Genomic DNA, 21,318 nt, shown 5'->3' with positions numbered 1-21,318 from the left:
AATATCCCATGGTGATCTGTGAATTCATCACAGCCCCCAAGGATGCATTCGTGCACAGTTTGGGAACCACAATCTTATGTTGTTTTACAGCCTCATGTTAAGTGCTCTCTGCAAAGAACAGAGTATTGAATATCGGGAATCCCAAGGACTAAACGCATAGTTCTTACTTTCAGATTATACAGGAAGCTAAGAGTGTGTCTGAGGCATAGACACAATAAAAATGGGAAAATGATGAGAATGGTGCATGGTAAGGAGCAGAAGCTTGGAAGTAAGACAGTCCTCAATTTGCATTGAGGCTCTTAATTATACTAGTGCTGCTCTAAGCACAAATATGTGTCAATTCATGCCACATCTCAAAGGCATAAAAAATATTTATGTTAATAAAGATAAATAATAAGAGTCAAATAAATTTTAGAGGCCATAATTGATATCCTGCCATTTCCACCTTGGAAATAAATCGTAAATTCATTTCACTTTTTGCCTTTCCACCATGGTTACTTGACTCAAACATTTATTACTTTTTGCTTATGTGGGGTTGGAATTCTGGGGTCCTAGGAACATAGTTTTTATTACAAGACTACTCAAAATGCATTCTGCAGATGACTGTCAGTTTGAAAAAGGTTTGTTACTGGCCTGCGACAAGATAAGGGCATAAATTGATGTAAAAGTTTAGACACTTTGGTAACAATTTGGCACACATATTTAATTTCTGTTGAATAATAAAAAAAATGGGGGGTTGCATTTTATATGTTAGCTTTTTAGATTTAATTTCCCATAGTAATTCATTTTTATTATATTTTACAAAGGTATTTGTACACAGCAGATTGGAAATTAGAGGACACAACAAAAATGGGTTCTTCACCACAGATACTTGAGAAGCACTGGCCTAGAGGGGGTGTATTGGGTGAGCACTGTTTCCTGGCCCTGTGGCCTGATGGCCTCATGGGGAGGACCATGACTGGGAGAGGGCTGGATAAGGGTCCTCCAAAGCACTGGGCCCATGATAGGGCCCCAGACACCTAGGCCTAAGTGCTGCACAGATTGTAATCGTTAACCTATGATGGATAACATGATACAGCATAACTCATTCCTGTCTTTCCAGCAACTAGTACTATAACTTGTAACCTAAAGCATTAAATAAATGTTTGAATGAATAAACAATTAAATATGATGAAAGCACTGATGATGATGATGATGATGATGATGATGGCGATGTTTTCTATCATTTCTTTTAATTGTGCCAGGTGCCGGGAGCTACATTAAACACTTTATAGAAATTGCCTCTGATCTTCACCAGAACTACCAGGATAGGTATTATGTCCTCCACTGAGAGATGAGATCTCCATTTTACAATTTTGAAGAGAGAATACACTTTTTAGAGAAGGCTTGGGAAAGTAAAAGGTGGCTTTATTGAAAGAAATGTGATTTGAACTGAGTTCAAATGATGAGCAGAGCTGTTGGAGGCGGAGAGAACAAAACATCCTGGCCTAAGGAGGGAGAATTGTACCAACCAAAGAATGTAAGACACAAGGCATACTCAGGGTAAGATGGATAAGAAGTACATGAAGAGTCTGGATGTAAGATATCAGGGACTGAGGGAGCTTGTGATCTAAGAGGGCATGTTCCACTTTAAAGTATTCAGATTTATTAAAAGCAAAGCAAAACAAAACAAAAACAACAAGCGAGAAACAAATGTCACTTAACCAAAAGTCTTACAAGCTTGGGTTTCTGATTTGTTACATCACCTCAGAATGGGCTTTCCTTACCTCTAATCTATATCTTTTACAACACTCTGTTCTAATTCCCTAAGCAAAATCTATCACTTCTTGATATGCCTTTTTTTTTTTTTTTTTTTAAAGATTTTATTTATTTATTTTGAGAGAGTGAGAATGAAAGAGAGAGAGAGCATATGAGAGGGAGGAGGGTCAGAGGGAGAAGCAGACTCCCTGCCGAGCAGGGAGCCTGATGCGGGACTCGATCCAGGGACTCCAGGATCATGACCTGAGCCGAAGGCAGTCGCTCAACCAACTGAGCCACCCAGGCGCCCCTCTTGATATGCTTTGATATGGTATTTTCTTGGGCATATATTTATTTATTTTTGCCATTTTCTGCTTGCTAGGCTTTAAATGCAATGAAATCAATGTTCTTGTTTATCTTTTGTATTAATGGATAACTGGCACCTAAAAATATACCTACCACATGCTTAATGGATCAACTATTTTGCTACATAACAAACCACTGATACTTACCAACAAATACTAAGTGGTTTAACATAGCATTATATTATTATGATCATCACAATTTAGGGGGTGGCGTGGGCAGTTCTTCTGTTGACTTCACCTAGGCTTACTCCTGTGGCTCTGCTTAGGAGGAAAGTTAGCTGAGTTGGAAATCCAAGATGACCTGACTCATGCATGGCAATTGCTACTGCCTGTCATCTAAGATGTCCCATATATCCTTCACATGGCCTCTCATCCTCCAGTGGGTCAGACTGGTTTCCTTATGTGGTGTTCTCTGGGCCCCATTCCAACAGGGTGATGACAGAATCTGTGAAGCTCTTAAAGCCCAGCCTCAGAAGTTGTGCAGTATCACTCCTGCTGCGTGAATTGATCCAAGCGGGTTGCATCACAAGCCCAGATTCAAGGAATGGGGAAACCATCTCTACTTCTTAATGGAAGGGGCTACAAAATATTGTAGTCATGTGTTTTAGTCAACCACAGTGGAGGTTCAATAAGAATGCATTATCTGAATGAATAAATGGTGTGACTAAAAGCATAGCCAAGAAATAATATAGCATATTCTTTAGTTTATAAGCAATGGGTAGTCATGTGGATTCTTGAGTATAAGGTGACATGATTAAAATGAAGTTTTAGGAAGATTAATCTGCCTATGGCTAAATGAAGAAATAAATTGGGGAGAAACTAGATGCAAGAAAGTCATTTGAAGCCTGCCATGATAAACCAAAAGTAATGAAATGAGGAACTTGAAGATTCATCATAAATTCTACTCATATTTCTCATTTCCTTACTTGGGGTTTACAGCAATGTATGAGCGTGGCACTATGCTAAATGATTGCTTGCCTAAGGACAGATGCATGGGACCTGCCAGAATATGACAGGAGAATAAAATGCACCCGAAAAGGAATTAGGATGACACTGATATCTCAGTGGCTCCAGTCAATTGTCCACATATTTATAGGTTTATTTGAATTTATTGGAAATTCAAGGTAGTTTGAATAATTCAAGGTAGAATGTGAGATCTGTTCTGAGAAAAAATTTCCTTGGGATATATATATTTTTTTAACTCCCGAAGACATTACATGTAGAGGTGGCACTTTGTGTGCTAAAGTTAACTTAAAGCCTGATGGCCATTTACTTAGAACTACTGATACTAAAGAAATAGAAATATTAACACATACAGCATTGCAATTTTCCCCAGAGATAGCTCAGCTCCCTGTCTACTCCAGTTGCTGAAAAATGAAGAGGCTCATACATTTCAAGGTATTTTCACTCTGGATAGTTATGCTTGTCAGTACTTCTCCTGCTCAAAGATAGATTTGAAAAACACCCCATTTTTAGGAATGTTTTCCTCTAGAAAAAAAAAAACTATTATTTTCTTTCTTAGAAGGGCAATAGGGAAAGAATTCAAGCTTAACTGAAATCAAGTTACAAGTTTATCTGGAGAATGCTGCCTTATATATATCTCACCATAAAAAAAAAAAAAAAAAAGAGGAGTTGATGGAAATGTACCTGATTCCTATGTAAAAAGGTTATCTTTTGGAGTTTGAAAATGTATGTCATTTTGAAAACTTGTCTCAATGTGCAATTAACAGAAAATAAAATTTCTACTGCAATACACTGAGCAGCAGCCTGGCAATTAAAATCCTTTATATAATTATGAACTCTTCAATGGCGAAAACATAGCAAACAACAATGGAAATTTTCAATAAACTTTCGCTAAGTCAACTTTTCAAAAATAAAAGTCCTTAAATTTACAGGTATAAGAATGTGAAGTTGGCTTACCTTTTATGTATTACTCAAGTGTAATTCAATTCTAGCTCTAACTTGTTTTAAGTATTTTTGTTTTATGTAGATTTTGACTTTTTGTAATTAAAATAATGATTCAGGATTTAGATCTCCTTTTCTTCTTTATTATTCCAACTGCCAATTATACTACTTTGCCTGGATGAATGGGAGAGGGTTTTTGTTTTTGTTGTTGTTCTTTTTTAATTATTTTCCCTGAGACCTCTAGGCCAGTGTATCTATAAGTTTGGGTGGTCAAAATCTGTATCAAAATCATCACTGCTCCTACTTTGAACATACAAAATCAGCATCTCCAAAAATGTGATTTTTTGATCCTTATTTTTTTATTTTATTTTTTGTGAAAATTACAGATTCAAGTAATTTATTTAGATTTTGTTTTTACAAGTACATAATGAATTGATTCTTTTTTTTTCTAAGTGCACACATATATTCTTAGACAATGCTGATGTTGTGAGCCAGTATCAGCTGAAGTCTATCCAAAAGAACCATATCCATATTATAAACCTAGACTTTATATTGGACTCTATCAAAGAAAGGAGGCTCTTGGACATAATGAATTATGATCCTAATAAGGCAGTGGACATCACACCACCTCCTTGTCAAAAGGTAAGCAATTCTGGTTAAGTATTTTATATCAAGCACTTAATATATTACAGGTGCTATAGTAAACACTTTGGTTTATCAAAGGCAGTCAAAGGATTGTCTAGACATATTACAAAAATTATTAAAGTTTTTACTTTAATTACTTTAATTAACATATAATGTTTTATTTGTTTCAGGGGTACAGGTCCGTGATTCATCAGTCTTACACAATTCACAGCACTCACCATAGCACATACCCTCTCCAATGTTCATCACCCAGCCACCCCATCCCTCCCACCCTTCTCCACTCCAGCAACCCTCAGTTTGTTTCCTGAGATTAAGAGTCTCTTATGATTTGTCTCCCTCTCTGGTTTCATCTTGTTTCATTTTTCCTTCCCTTCCCCTATTATCCTCTGTCTTGTTTTTCAAATTCTTCACATTAGTGAGATCATCTGATACTTGTCTTTCTCTGACTTATTTCGCTTAACATAATACCCTCCAGTTCCATCCACGTCATTGCAAATGACAAGATTTCATTTTTTTGATGGCTGCATAATATTCCATTGTATATATATACCACCTCTTCTTTATCCATTCATCTGTTGAACGGCATCTAGGCTTTTTCCATAGTTTGGCTATTGTGGACATTGCTGCTATAAACATTAGGGTGCACGTGCCCCTTTGGATCACCACATTTGTATCTTTGTGGTAAATACCCAGTAGTGCAATTGCTGGGTCGTAGGGTAGCTCTATTTTCAACTTTTTGAGGAACCTCCATACTGTCTTCCAGAGTGGTTGCACCAGCTTGCATTCCCACCAACAGTGTAGGAGGGTTCCCCTTTCTCCGCATCCCCGCCAACATCTGTCATTTCCTGACTTGTTCATTTTAGCCATTCTGACTAATGTGAGGTGGTATCTCATTGAGGTTTTTTTTTTTTTTTTAGGTTTTTATTTATTTATTTATTTGAGAGAGAGAGAGAGAGAGAGAGAGAGCACAGGAGGGGGGAGTGTCAGAGGGAGAAGCAGACGCCCTGCTAAGCAAGGAACCTGATGTGGGACTCGATCCCTGGACTCCAGGATCATGACCTGGGCTGAAGGCTGTCGCTTAACCAACTGAGCCACCCAGGCACCCTCTCATTGAGGTTTTGATTTGGATTTCCCTGATGCCAAGTGATGTTGAACAATTTTTCATGTGTCTGTTTGCCATTTGGATGTTTTCTTTGGAGAAATGTCTCTTCATGTCTTCTGCCCATTTCTTGATTGGGTTAGTTGTTCTTTGGGTGTTGAGTTTGATAAGTTCTTCATAGATTTTGGATACTAGCCCTTTCTCTGATATGTCATTTGCAGATATCTTTTCCCATTCTATTGGTAGTCTTTTTGTTTTGTTCACTGTTCCTTTGCTGTCCAAATGTTTTTTATCTTGATGAAATCCCAATAGTTCATGTTTGCCTTTGCTTCCCTTGCCTTCGGCGATGTTTCTAGGAAGAAGTTGCTGTGGCTGAGGTCTAAGAGGTTGCTGCCTATGTTCTCCTCAAGGATTTTGATGGATTCCTGTCTCCCATTTAGGTCTTTCATCCATTTTAAGTCTATTTTTGTGTATGGTGTAAGAAAATGGTCCAGTTTCATTCTTCTGCATGTGGCTGTCCAATTTTCCCAACACCAATTGTTGAAGAGACTGTCTTTTTTCCATTGGACATTCTTTCCTGCTTTGTTGAAGATCAGTTGACCATAGAGTTGTGGGTCTATTTCTGGGCTCTTTATTCTGTTCCATTGATCTACGTGTCTATTTTTGCGCCAGTACCATACTGTTTCGATGACTAAAGCTTTGTAATTGAGCTTGAAGTCTGGAATTGTGATGCCACCCACTTTATTTCTCTTTTTCAACATTCCTCTGGCTATTTGGTGTTTTTTCTGGTTCCATACAAATTTTAGGATTATTTGTTCCATTTCTTTGAAAAAAGTGGATGGTATTTTGATAGAGATTGCATTAAATGTGTAGATTTCTCTAGGAAGCATAGACATGTTCACAATATTTGTTCTTCCAATCCATGAGCATGGAATGTTTTTCCATTTCTTTGTGTCTTCCTCAATTTCTTTCATGAGTATTCTATAGTTTTCTGAGTACAGATCCTTTGCCTCTTTAGTTAGATTTATTCCTAGGTATCTTATGGTTTTGGGTGCAATTGTAAATGGGATCGACTCCTTAATTACTCTTTCTTCTCTCCTGTTGTTGGTGTACAGAAATGCAAATTATTTCTGTGCATTGATTTTATATCTTGCCACTTTACTGAATTCCTGTATGAGTTCTACCAGTTTTGGGGTGGAGTCTTTTGGGTTTTCCACATAAAGTATCATATCATCTATAAAAAGTGAGAGTTTCACTTCTTCTTTGCCAATTCAGATGCCTTTTATTGCTTTTTGTTGTCTGATTGCTGTGGCTAGGACTTCTAGTACTATGTTGAACAGCAGTGGTGACAGTGGACATCCCTGCCATGTTCCTGACCTTAGGGGAAAAGCTCTCAGTTTTTCCTCATTGAATATGATATTTGCTGTGGGTTTTTCATAGATGGCTTTTATGATATTGAGGTATGTATCCTCTATCCCTACACTGTGAAGAGTTTTAATAAAGAAAGGATGCTGTAATTCATCAAATGCTTCTTCTGCATCTATTGAGAGGATCATATGGTTCTTGTTCTTTCTTTCATTAATGTATTGTATCACATTGATTGATTTGTGTATGTTGAACCAACCTTGCAGCCCAGGAATAAATTCCACTTGGTCATGGTGAATAATCCTTTTAATATACTGTTGGATCCTATTGGCTAGTATTTTGGTGAGAATTTTTGCATCCATGCTCATCAGGGATATTGGTCTGTAATTCTCCTTTTTGATGGGGTCTTTGTCTGGTTTGGGGATCAAGGTAATGCTGGCCTCATAAAATGAGTTTGGAAGTTTTCCTTCCATTTCTATTCTTTGAAACAGCTTCAAAAGAATAGGTATTAATTCTTTAAATGTTTGGTAGAATTCCCCTGGGAAGCCATCTTGCCCTGGGCTCTTGTTTGCTGGGAGATTTTTGATGACTGCTTCAATTTCCTTAGTGGTTATAGGTCTGTTCAGGTTTTCTATTTCTTCCTGGCTCAGTTTTGGTAGTTGATACATCTCTAGGAATGCATCCATTTCTTCCAGATTATCTAATTTGCTGGCATATAGTTGCTCATAATATGTTCTTATAATTGTTTGTATTTCTTTGTTGTTAGTTGTCATCTCTCCTCTTTCATTCATGATTTTATTGATTTGGGTCCTTTCTCTTTTCTTTTTGATAAGTCTGGCCAGGGGTTTATCAGTCTTATTTACTCTTTCAGAGAACCAGCTCCTAGTTTCGTTGATCTGTTCTACTGTTCTTTTGGTTTTTATTTCATTGATTTCTGCTTGATCTTTATTATTTCTCTTCTCCTGCTGGGTTTAGGCTTTATTAGCTGTTCTTTCTCCAGCTCCTTTAGGTGTAGGGTTAGGTTGTGTATTTGAGATCTTTCTGGTTTCTTGAGAAAGGCTTGCATTGCTATATACTTTCCTCTTAGGACTGACTTTGCTGCATCCCAAAGATTCTGAACAGCTGTATTTTCATTTTCATTTGTTTCCATGAATTTTTTAAATTCTTCTTTAATTTCCTGGTTGACCCATTCATTCTTTAGTAGGATGCTCTTTAGCCTCCATGTATTTGCGTTCTTTCCAACTTTCCTCTTGTGATTGAGTTCTAGTTTCAAAGCATTGTGATCCAAAAATATGCAGGGAATGATCCCAATCTTTTGGTATCGATTGAGACCTAAATTCGTGACCCAGGATGTGATCTATTCTGGAGAATGTTCCAGGTGCAATAGAGAAGAATGTGTATTCTGTTGCTTTTGGATGGAATGTTCTGAATATATCTGTGAAGTCCATCTGGTCCAGTGTGTCATTTATTTTTTTCTTTTCTTTTTTAAGATTTTATTTATTTATTTGACAGAGACAGAGATAGTGAGAGCAGGAACACAAGCAGCAGGAGTGGGAGAGGGAGAGCAGGCTTCCCACTGAGGAGGGAGCCTGATGTGGGACTCGATCCCAGGACCCTGGGATCATGACCTGAGCCAAAGGGAGACGCTTAATGACTGAGCCACCCAGGTGCCCTAGTGTGTCATTTAAAGCCTTTATTTCCCTGTTGATCTTTTGTTTAGATGATCTGTCCATTTCAGTGAGGGGGGTGTTAAAGTCCCCTACTATTATTGTATTATTGTCGATGTGTTTCTTTGATTTTGTTATTAATTTTTAAAATAATTGGCTCCTCCCATGTTAGTGGCATGGGTATTTAAAATTATTAGATCTTCTTGTTCGATAGACCCTTTAAGTATGATGTAGTATACTTCCTCATCTCTTATTACAGTCTTTGGCTTAAAATCTAATTTGTCTAATATAAGGATTGCCACCCCAGCTTTCTTTCGATGTCCATTAGCATGGTAAATTGTTTTCCACCCACTCACTTTCAATCTGGAGGTGTCTTTGCATCTAAAATGAGTCTCTTGCAGACAACATATTGATTGATCTTGTTTTTTTTATCCAATCTGATATCCTGTGTCTTTTGATTGGGGCATTTAGCCCATTTACATGCAGGGTAACTATTGAAAGATATGAATTTAGTGCCATTGTATTGCCTGTAAGGTGACTATTAGTCTATATTGTCTCTGTTCCTTTCTGGTCTATGCTACTTTTCAGCTCTCTCTTTGCTTAGAGGACCCCTTTCAATATTTCTTGTAGGGCTGGTTTCATGTTTGCAAATTCCTTTAGTTTTTGTTTGTCTTGGAAGCTTTTTATCTCTCCTTCTATTTTCAATGACAGCCTAGCTGGATATAGTATTCTTGGCTGCATATCTTTCTCATTTAGTGCTCTGAATATATCATGTCAGTCCTTTCTGGCCTGCCAGGTCTCTGTGGATAGGTCTGTTGCCAATCTAATGTTTCTACCATTGTAGGTTACAGACCTCTTCTCCCAAGCTGCTTTCAGGATTTTCTCTTTGTTTCTGAGACTCGTAAGTTTTACTTTAGATGTCAGGGTGTTGACTTATTTTTATTGATTTTGAGGGGGGTTCTCTGTGCCTCCTGGATTTTGATGCCTGTTTCCTTCCTCAAATTAGGGAAGTTCTCTGCTATAATTTGCTCCAATATACCTTCTGCCCCTCTCTCTCTTTCTTCTTCTTCTGGGATCCCAATTATTCTCATGTTGTTTCATCTTATGGTATCACTTATCTCTCGAATTCTACCCTCGTGATCCAGTAATTGTTTATCTCTCTTTTTCTCAGCTTCTTTATTTTCCATCATTTGGTCTTGTATATCACTGATTCTCTCTTCTGCCTCATTTATCCTAGCAGTTATAGCCTCCATTTTTTATTGCACTTCATTAGTAGCCATTTTGATTTTTGACTTGGTTAGATTTTAGTTCTTTTATTTCTCCAGAAAGGGATTCTCTAGTATCTTCTCTGCTTTTTTCAAGCCCAGCTAGTATGTTTATAATCATCATTCTGAACTCTAGTTCCAACTTTTTACTAATGTCTGTATTGATTAGGTCCCTGGCAGTCGGTACGGCCTCTTGATCTTTTTTTTTGAGGTGAGTTTTTCCATCTTGTCATTTTGTCCAGAGGAGAATAGATGAATAAGAGAACAAAATGCTCAAAGTGTAACAATGACCCCAGAAAAATATACACTAAGCAAATCAGAAGAGACCCGAAACCGGGGGGGAAAGAAAGGGGAAAAAAAGAGAATATGACCAGGCTGGTGAAAATAACAGAGCCACACACTAGATTTTGAGTGTATTTTGGTCTGTTAGAAGAAATCACCTCCCAAAATTTTAATGATAGAAAAACTTATATATATACAAAAATAAGGGTAATTACAAAGAAGGGATGGACTGTGACTGTAAAGATGAAAATTAAAAAAAGATTTTTAAAAAGGAATTGCTAAGATAATAAGTTGGTTGAAAAAAGAATGAAAAAAAATTAATTAAAAAAAAGAGAATGTGATCAGGTGGGAGACTAGGACAACACCATACATTAGATTTAGGGTGTATTTTGGTCTGTTAGAAGAAACTGTGTCCCAAAATTTTAAAGAAAGAAAAACTTATATATATATATATACATATACAAAAAATAAGGTTAAATAGAATGAAGAGATAGAATATGACTGTAAAAATGAAAAATTAAAAAAGATTTTAAAAAAGGAATTGATAAGATGTTGGTTGAAAAAGGAAAGAATAAAAATTCAACTAAAAAAAAGAAAAAGAAAAAAATAAAATTTAAACAATTAACTTTGAAAGACTAAAGCATCATGGGAAAAAAGCCATGAATTATATGTGCTGTATTCCCCTAGCACTGGGATTTTGCTGTTCTTGTTGATCGGTAAACTTGGTCTTGGCTGAATGTTCTTGCTGATCTTCTGGGGAAGTGGCCTGTTGCAGTGATTCTCAAACGTCTTTGCCTGAGGTGGAATTGCCCCGCCCTTGCCAAGGGCCAGGCTAAGTAATCTGCTCAGGTTTGCTCTCGGTAGCTTTTGTTCCCTGAAAGCTGTTGGTACAGCTTTGGAGGATGAGAATGAAAATGGTGGCCTCCCAATCTCTGGTCCTGGAGGAGCCTAGAGCTTGGGGCCCCACTCTTCAGTACACCCTCAGAGAAAAGCAGTCAGTCACTTCTGTCTCACTGGTCTCCAGCCGCACTCTGTGCTCACCCAGCCTGTGACCAAGCGTTTCTATCTCTGGCACACGACTCTGTTTGGAGTCTCCAAACCCAGCACGTTCCTGCAGTGCGCTCCCACACCGCTCCTCCCAGGGGGAAGAAGGGGAGTCTCCCCAATCTGTCACTTGTTGGGTCCCTGTTTGAAGAGCAGTGGCCTGACTGTGCTGCAGATAACAGTTTATGACAACCCCAAGCTGAGAGCCCATTCCTTGTCTGTCTTTGCAGCCAGCTTCCTTGCTCTGGTACCTGGGAGCTCTGCCACACTCAGGCACCCCTGGTCTTTTGGTGACCCCGAGGGTCCTGAGACCACACTGTCCCAGTGAGAGTTCCACCCCCCACTTAGCCACTGGAGCGACGTCCCTCAGTGGAGCAGACTTCTAAAAGTTCTGATTTTGTGCTCTGCTGTTCTATCACTTGCTGGTAGCTGGCTGACGGAGGCTCCCTCTCTGCTGTGGTCTGTCTTCCCGTATATCACCTCGGATTCACTTCTCTGCGCGTCCTACCTTCCAGAAAGTGGTTGCTTTTCTGTTCAGAGAGTTGCTGCTATTCTTTTCTTCAATCTCCTATTGAGTTTGTAGGTGTTCTGGGTTTGATAACTATCTAGCTGAATTTCTGGGACCAGATGAAATTTAGGTCTCCTATTCCTCTGCCATCTTGCTCCTCCTTCAAAAATTATTAAACTCTTGATCTTTATTTTTAATAAATTATTTAGGTTGTTATTTTGAGCAATAAAGTTCAGACACTTGCTCTAGATTTGACCCCTAGTAATTTGTTTGATACACCTTTGATTTGGTAAAACATGGTCTCTCTTCAAAATAACAGTCAACTCTGTTTTTTACAACTACTTACTGGGTACTTTGCTTATGATAGAAAATGCTCAAGGTGTTAGGAATACAATAACTAATCAGATCAGTGTTCTGTTTTCAGAGAGCGCTAGATCTAGAGAGATAATGAAATTATAATATAATTAGAAAAATGCCAAGAGATATGTCAGGACACATGAGGAAATACAGGGAAGGGTGAGCATAGGGATATTGGGAAAAATAATTTGAAGAAATTAACATCACATCATAGTCTTAAAGTAAGGTTCTAAGAGATGGGGAGTTTTGCATAGTGTTGAGAGAGATGATGGTGTTTTCAGATACTGAAATTTGTTCTTTATTACTGGAAAAGAAGGTATAAGTGGAAACGAGATAAAAAAGAGAAAGAGATAAGAGATAAAGCTGAAGAAGTCTACTGGAGTCACTTGTGAAATTTTTTTGTTCTATATTATTTTATAAAATTTCTTTGAAACTCATTTAGCCAATAGACTCAGTATACGAGGTGAGCTGACATTAGCCAACTTGATTTTACCCCTGTATTTCTAGAAAATATGTTTAGTATTATTGTTAGAAACATATTGCTACAGTGGGAATCCCATTCTATAAGAACAGAGTATGACCTTGTTTCCAAAATGAATCTTTTGGTATATAAAAACAGCTCACTGCCAAAAAAAAAAAAAAAAAAAAAAAATGGAGTCCTCAAGACTTTCTCATTTTAGAAAGTAATCATTTTTGACTGTGATCTTCATCTCATATCTCACATCCACTCTATCAACAAATCCTGCCAGCTCTACCTTCAAAATATAACCAGAATTTGACTACCTTTCACCATTTGCTTTACCATCACCTTGGCCCAGCCACCCCCCCCCCCATTCTCTTTCTTATTCTGTAATTCAGTAGTAGCTGACTGGATTTTCTGCTTTCATCCTTGCCTTCCTGTAATTTGTTCTCTATGCAGAAACTAGAATAAGGGTCAGATAAGGTTTCTGTTACATAATAGGGTCAAGTAGGAAAGTTTTTGGCTCTCAGCTGATCCACCTGAGGGTTTTTTGTTATTCTTTTCCTCTGTTTTGATGGTAAATGTACAAATGTTACAGGCATGGCCTAAAAAGAACATGGTGAATGGGGCTTGGATCTTTGTTAAGGAAGGTTTGTGTCACCCCAACTATATAAGTCACCCAGGAGTGAGCAAAAGCTGGGGGAAATCTAGAAATTATGGTAGAGGCAGAAACACTGAGAATCAGTTATGGTCTTATGGCCAGCTCTATCTGTGAGGGTTATGTTTTTTTGCACAAACCTTCTTCTCATAAGTTTTTTTTTTTTCCCCAAAAGAGGCTCAAGCATCCTAGAGAAGCTACTCCCAGAATTTATACAAATAGATCTAAGTGACACAAGGGGTAGACTATAGTGGGTAATGTGTTGTGGCATCCAGGTCTGGTTTCAGATTGAAGAAATTATTCTCCTGGGAATTTGCTGTTCTCTTAAGCCCTCAGCTATCAACCTTCTCTGGGATTTTTATCTTGTCTGATTCTCAGCTGATTCATCATCAAGTACTAATGATCTGAAGATATTTAATTTACTTCCTGCCAATTGGAGAGGAATATGGAATTTTAAAAACTCTTATTTGAACTTAGTTTGATTTCTTTTGAGGACCCTAAATTTAAGGCATCCCAAAGCCTTAGAAAAGTCTTTTGGAACAGCTTTCTGGGTGTTTAAATCTTAGACATACTTAATTTCTTCCTCTCAGATAATGAGAGGGCCCAGGCTCTGAAAAGAGTAAGCAGAATTAACCAGGAGGGGGAAGGAGCCCTTCCTATGTTTCTGCTACTACTACTTTTCCCCTTGAAGGCAGAAGTACATCAGGCAGGTGCTGTTCTCTCTATAAATGAAGTGACCTTTCCCAGCCTGCACACCTGAAATGGAACATATTTGCCATGGCCTGTATTTCCAAGATACATGTTTGTCTCTGGCTGACAAAAAGGTACTATGTCTTATTTGGTTTTGTTTTTATTGACTACTATCTTCTGATTTCAAAAATAAAACTGGAACTCAAAAAATAAAGAAAGAAGGTAACAAAAGTCAGCATCATCAAAATACACCATAGTGAGAAAGAAGATTCATGTAATATCTATCCTTCCTAAAGGTTCCAACCTTTCCATGACTTTTTGACTCTACATATATGGGTCAGCGTATGGTTTTCCATTTTATTTCTCCTGAATGTTGCAATACTCTTCTAAGCTCAGGTGAATTTGAAATTATGAACATGAATATGGTCTCTTTTTGCACATGAGAAAGCTTTTATATACATGTTCCATAAAAGATTTTTTGAATCAAAAGAAATGAACTTCAGCATTCTCTTTTTTTCCTTTGTTCTTCTTTCTAATTTCTTTGGCCACTAACTATTTAATAGTCATTGGGCTAATCTTAATTATAAAAAGCTTAACATAGTTTGGGCACTGACTATGGCTATGTTTTGATATCTTGGCTTAGTTACTCTCATGTTCCCTTATTGTTTTGTACTCTGAATTTAGAAAATCTCAAGACATTCAGGTTCAGAACATAAAAGTAAAAACACCCTCATCTTGCATATTCAGAAGATCGACGGGTATCATATAATTTTGATTAATTTGCTCTCTGGATCTTATATTTGTCATGTGTAAGAATACTTGACCTAACAAGAATTTCAACATAGAGTTTTGGATCCTATGAACATTAAAAGTCTTTTATGCTTGCTCACTGAACATAACTGAAGTTTCCCAGTGTAAAATCTGTACAAACCCCAAGGGAATGAAAAAAAAAATAGAATTAGATGAAAGTGAACATTACAGTGCATTCTACTGTTTCTTTAGAATTTTTCAGCAGCAGAGATTCAGAATACCTATTCAGAATAGGTAAATTATATTTACCTATTTATTTCTCTAATGGAATATTAATTAATGTGTCAGATGGCTGTTTGTGCTGGCCATGCTTGTTGATTTTGTTAAATGTTGGAGAGAAAAATATGAATTGCTTGTCATGGGCTTCCAAACTACATATTATGGGATATACTGATAACAATTAGTTGTCCTTCAATGTGCCTTTCCTCTACAATTTAAGACACCTAAAATAATGAACAAATTTATCAGCTTTCCTTGTAGCAAGACAGATATATGACTAATTGTCAATAGGACATAACTATGGGTTTCTCATATTATCTTCTTAGATCACCTTTGAGGCACTACTAGTGCTTGTCCTTAATAATTTCCCTTGCATCCCCCCACACCCTTCCTCTCTGTTGTGATTGAGCTGTCCAGGACACAATCTTGGACCATAAGATGACAAGGTCATACCTTGTGGGTGGTGAAATAGTCACCTGAAAGGAAATTGGGTCCCTCTGGCCGTCACAGTCAGCGTTTAAATCTTTATTGATATAGATAGTAAATATACTCTTTCTTGTTTAGGCTATAATTTTGGGTTTCTCTTATACCCAACTAAATAGAATATTAACTAATTCACCTATTTTAGAAGTTTAGCAGAGGATCCAAGTTAATTTGTACTTACTATTTCCCTACATTATATTTTCATGCAATATTAATAGAAAAAAGAATAATGGAAATAATAAAACTCAAACCAAGTAAACAAAGTAAATTTTCCCTCCTCTCACCCACAACCAATTTTCTAAAACTAGAATTTGCATTTTTTGAAATATGTAATTCACTGATAAACTGTGCCCTGTTTAAGAATTACATAACTGAGACCAAATACACACTTTGGCCCACACTCCTACTATAAAAATTTATGATAATCTTATCACCCCCATTTTGTTTATGAAGTTATGTAGCTATTGACACAGTATTGATTGAATGAAAAATAAAATCATGAAAGGGATGACCTTCTGTGGGGGCTGTAGCTGGTGGTGAATAGTGGAGTGACTTGTGTTTTTCTTTTCTAAAGATTTATTTATTTATTTATTTATTTATTTATTTATTTGAGAGCGAGCGGGGGAGAGAGATTGTGTGCACACAGGAGCAGAGGGAGGGACAGAGGGAGTGGGAGAAGCAGGCTCCCTGCTGAGCAGGAAGCCAGATGCAGGGCTTGATCCCAGGACTGCGATATCATGACCTGAGCTGAAGGCATAACCAACTGAGCCACCCAGGAGCCCAATGTTTTCCTTTTCTTAGTACCATGTTATTTTCCACAACTCAGGTAAATCCTCAAACTGCAGTCTTAATTTTTGATTTCTTCCTAAAAGGTAAGTGAAATATCACCTGGATATTTAAAAAGGAGAATGGGAGCAAGGCTGGCATATATCTTTTTCTTTGTCTTGGTAATATTAGTAACTAGCTTTCAAAATCAAAAGTAATGTTTCAAAAATGAAATAACTTGCATGAAGCCAAACCTCTATCTTGACTCTCAGGAGTCCTTGAAGAGTGTCCAAAGCCTGGCTATACCCAAGGCATTTCCTGCTTTCTTTGGTCAGACACCTTCAATAAACAAGTACCTTTCTTCTCACATTAATATTATTTATAAGGGAACTTGTAAGTAAAGGAGGCAGCCAAATTCCTTCAGGAAGTAACAATCCAGTATTTGCTATCTAAACAGTCAATGTATTTTATTCTGGCCCTTCTCACACCTGCAACCCCAATTGTATATTTTCCAAGTTTAATCTTAAGAAAAGGTCATTTAGATTCCAAGTTTAAAAGTTCTTAAATTTTTAGTGTGGCTCACCATACATATAGATTCAGATGAAGTGGAAAACAGATCCTTCCTCTACTTTCTCTCTCCTTTTCTCCATTTTTCCTTTGATTGAGTGCCCATCTTTATGACTCAACAATTTGAACAATGGTGTGGGTTATCTTGCATGATGATAGTCATCCAGTGGTACACATCTTCATTCTTTCTTGGGGTTCTGTTCTGTCCTCATTACTTTGTTTCTTCGAATCCCTGTGTATCTACATATGTTCATACATGGGTGTACACACTCAAGCAGAATGATCTGTTTATTCTGGAAACAGTCATACCACCATATTTGCCAATGTGAGATCACTGGAATAACTTTTGCTGATGTGTTCCACATGTTGGCTGACTATTTGAATTCTAGTCTAACCAATGTGTGCAATCTCTCAATTCCCACATATGATGAGGAAGGTTCTTATTTAGAAGGCAGGGGAATTGCCAAGCATCTGACGATAACATTCTGTGAAAATGTTGCTTTATCTGAAAGAAAATGTGTCCTTAAGCAATCTGAGATCTCCTTTTGTTAAGATAGTCATATGTGAAAATAGCTTGGATCCATAAATCTTTTCCAGATTTCTTGGATTAGTAATAGCCAAAATTGAATGGAAGAAAATAAATAAATCTCATGATCTAAATAATTGTATCATCTTTCATCAGAGAAAAAGCTTAATGAGACTAACAAGGCATTAATAGAACTAATTCATAGGCAGAACCTTGTTTTACATTTTCTTCTATCTTGTCTCTATTTTTTGGGTAACTATTTTTTTCTATTTCTTTCATGGCCATTTTTTGTTTGTGAATGATCAGAAAGTGATAATTCAGAATTACCATGCATCTCTTCAATTGGATTTATCTAGGTTTTGTATGAAATTTAATGGGCCATGATATTGTGATTGTCTTTTTTTTTTTGCCCATTGTCATGTTATCTGTAATTTGCTTCAGGTCCATACCCCAGTGATAAGGTGATTTATTTCAATGTGGGATGGTAACATTATCCACATATTTTAAATAATGTTAAGTTGGAAACTTTGGTGTTTGGGTTTTTTTTGTTGTTGTTTTTGTTTGTTTGTTTGGTTGGTTAAGAATAATACTGTAGAAATGCAGAGCCACATATGGTGGCTGACTCTAACTCCAGATTTTCACTGAATTTTTCATTGATCTTTAAAAATCATACTCAATTTCTTGTTGCCTTATATACCCTCATAACTCAGTTCATTGAACTTTTTAACCCTTGATCTTATCACTGATAAATATGTCCTTGTTATGTATTCCTGACCTTTATCTGTTAAGGTTGTGCCAAGTTCTATTTGAATAAACTACTTGGCAGAAAGGTGAGGTCACCATTTGAAGTGATGTGATCCTAATATTTGGAGACTAGTATTATTTATAGTGACACAATAAACTGTAGAAGTTCTATTAAATAGATACACAAATTGTGGACTCTCTGGGTAATATACAAAATGAAGAGGTTAATTTAGTTGGGGCTATTGTGATCATGGGCTGTGAGTTTGCCTCTCTACCCCCGTCACTTGAAATAGCAATAGAGAAATTTTGAGCATATGATGAAGCAAAATGATATGTATACTTTGCTGTGAATACAGAAACTACCATGGCAGGAGCTTTCAGGAACTAAAAATATTAAACCTGGAAATCATTAAAAACAAACAAAAAAAACCCCAAAAAACAACCCCTGTAAGGCAAACAGTTATTTATAAACTCAACAAATCCACAAATTTTCCCTAAGTCACTAAAGTTAAGATAGAGTATATCAATGTCCAGGACAGAAAAGGAGTGTGTATATATATATATATATATATCTGTCTATATCTACCTATCTTTCTATCTATCTATTATCTATCTATCTATCTATCTATCTATCTATCTATCTATCTATCTATCATCTATCCCCATTAATAAGTCCCTGGTGATAAAGAGACCTTCTTAGTTTTTTGGGTTGTTTTGTTTTGTTTTGTTTTATTCTGAAGACACTGGTAGATAGAGGCAATGTCATGGTAGTGTGTGAGGCTTTCCTGTATAGGCAACAAATAAATCCTTTACTTTTCTGAGTAATCTTATGTATAGTCAACTATTCAACCTAGGATACACCTGCTGTTGATCCATTCACCCAACAATAATCCCCACTGAGATCATAAAGGTCATCACTATAGTAATACAAAGATAGTGGGAATCGTGTGACATCCAACATTGGTGACAGAGTAGTACTATTGTAAGTAATTAGAAATACTACTGGATTCTCAGTCTAACTCAAATCCTCGCATAACAAATATACCAGGATATTTTTGGAATTCTAGTGCACATCAAATACTAATGCTATTTACTAATACTAATGGCAAAAATAATACTAATAATGTCACTTTACCTTATTCATATAATTTTGTTCATAAAATTAATTATTTTCTTAGAATAAGGTTTTAGATATAGAATTGCTGGCTCAAAAATAAAAAGTCATCTGTATACTCTCAAGGATTTTGATACATCTATCAGATTGTTCTCCAGAAACACACTATTTTACTCTCCCACTAAAAACATACGATGTTGCCTGTACAGGCACTGGGGTTAAGACACGCAGAGTGTTGTGCTTTGATAAAAAATATTTTGACATGTGAGGAAGCAGGGAGAAAATTATTTTGTCCTTCTTCCTAACAGCAAATCCCCCTCTTGTTTCTTGTTTGTGTGCCCTGATTTTGCTTATATATTTCTTTTGCTTGGGTACGTACTTAGAGAAGGTTGTGGCAGGGGGTCCTACTCAGTTGAGAGGACAAATTATGATTATTCTAAGTCAAATATGGAATTCCATTTCCTTTACCAGTAATTAGATAGGCATGGCCATGAGATATAATATCATTAAACAAGTGGGAAGTCTACTGGGGTGGGGCTTCTATGAAATTGTTTCCTCCATGTAGTAAAGACATTTATGAAGAAAAATGCCCCAGTTTTTTCTGGCTCTGGTTGTAGTGTGCTCTGATGTGAAGTATGCCACTATTGCAGCCCTTTTGGAAGCATGAGGACAATCTACTACAAAGTCAATATGCTGAGGATAACCAGATGGAATATAGAAGAAATTCTGGGACCTGGATGTCTGCTGACCTCAATGTCCTATAACAATATTTTTTCTTTATTGCTTAACTCACTTTCATATTATTATTTTTTTGTTATTTAAAGTAACTTGACTCATACCTTACTTTCAGCTTCAAGCTTTAAGCATCAACAGCAAATCTAAATGCAAATGTTCTAGATGTCCACTGTAAAGTTCAGATACCTGTAGCATATTCCTCATTACTCAAGGGAAATACCAATAATATAGTGCAGAATATAAAAGAGGCCCTGGAGGAAATGTGATGATATAAAGTGTTCATGGGCTTTACAAACTATGATAAAGACTTAGAAATGTAGGAAAGGGTACAGTGTGGCATGAAAAATGGAAATTCCATGTTAAAGCTTATTTTTTCCAGATACTACCCACTACCCCTCACTGTATTGAAACATGTTAGCGAAATTCATTTCTCTGTCCTTCCCCATACATGTCTCATCCTCTATAGGAAAAAACACATGAAGTCCAGAGTATGCATCCTCCAGTGAAATAGAATACATTTTGGTGGTTTAAGGAAGTAGTGTGTGGTAGGTATGGCTCTGTTTTGGGTTCTTTGCTTATTTTAATGCCAGGTACTTTCATTATAGATTGGGGGATGAAGGAGAGTACAGAATTTCAGAATAGATATGCAAGTTTACTACCAATCCCTGATAAGCAAAGTTATGAATGGTGTAAGTGCTTTCAATAGTAGCAGTTAAATCATTTTTACCACAGTACTTTCCAGTTTTGTAATATTATCATAATTATTGTTATTAGGTAGCTACAAGGAGGATGGAAAAAAATGATCCTATCTTAGGTTTATTTCATTATATGGGCTTTTTCCATAAGGATTATGATTTGTTTTAAAATTTTACATGGCTTAAGCTGAGGCTTGTTCATTTTCCCTGGTAATTAGCTACTGAACAGAATTCCATCTCTCTATGATATTAGGAATCTTATGGTTTAAAATCTGTTAAGCAATTCTTGCTCATGGGGCCCCAACAGAACTAAATGATCTAGGTTGTAACTTTACTTGTCAGTTTGCTTGAGTTCGTCTGGGGTCTTGTCTGAATTTTAGCAGCAAGGCAATCCAGTGGAGGACAAGTTATCAGTTACATGAATGACTGCTTAGAGTGTTCATTAAATCTGTAAGAGAGAGGGTTAGAGCCTTGCTTAGATTTCTTCTCTATTTCATGTTGTCTGTGACAAAGTTAAATGAAGTTCCTGATGAGTATACTCTAGGCAAGAAAAGAAAAGACATTCCATGTCAATCTTGCCAGATAGGGGTTGTAGAGGTGCCAAGGAGGGCTG

This window comes from Phoca vitulina, unplaced genomic scaffold (assembly GCF_004348235.1).
Source record: "Phoca vitulina isolate PV1807 unplaced genomic scaffold, GSC_HSeal_1.0 scaffold7, whole genome shotgun sequence".
Classification (NCBI taxonomy): domain Eukaryota; kingdom Metazoa; phylum Chordata; class Mammalia; order Carnivora; family Phocidae; genus Phoca; species Phoca vitulina.
This window is presented reverse-complemented; position numbering follows the sequence as displayed.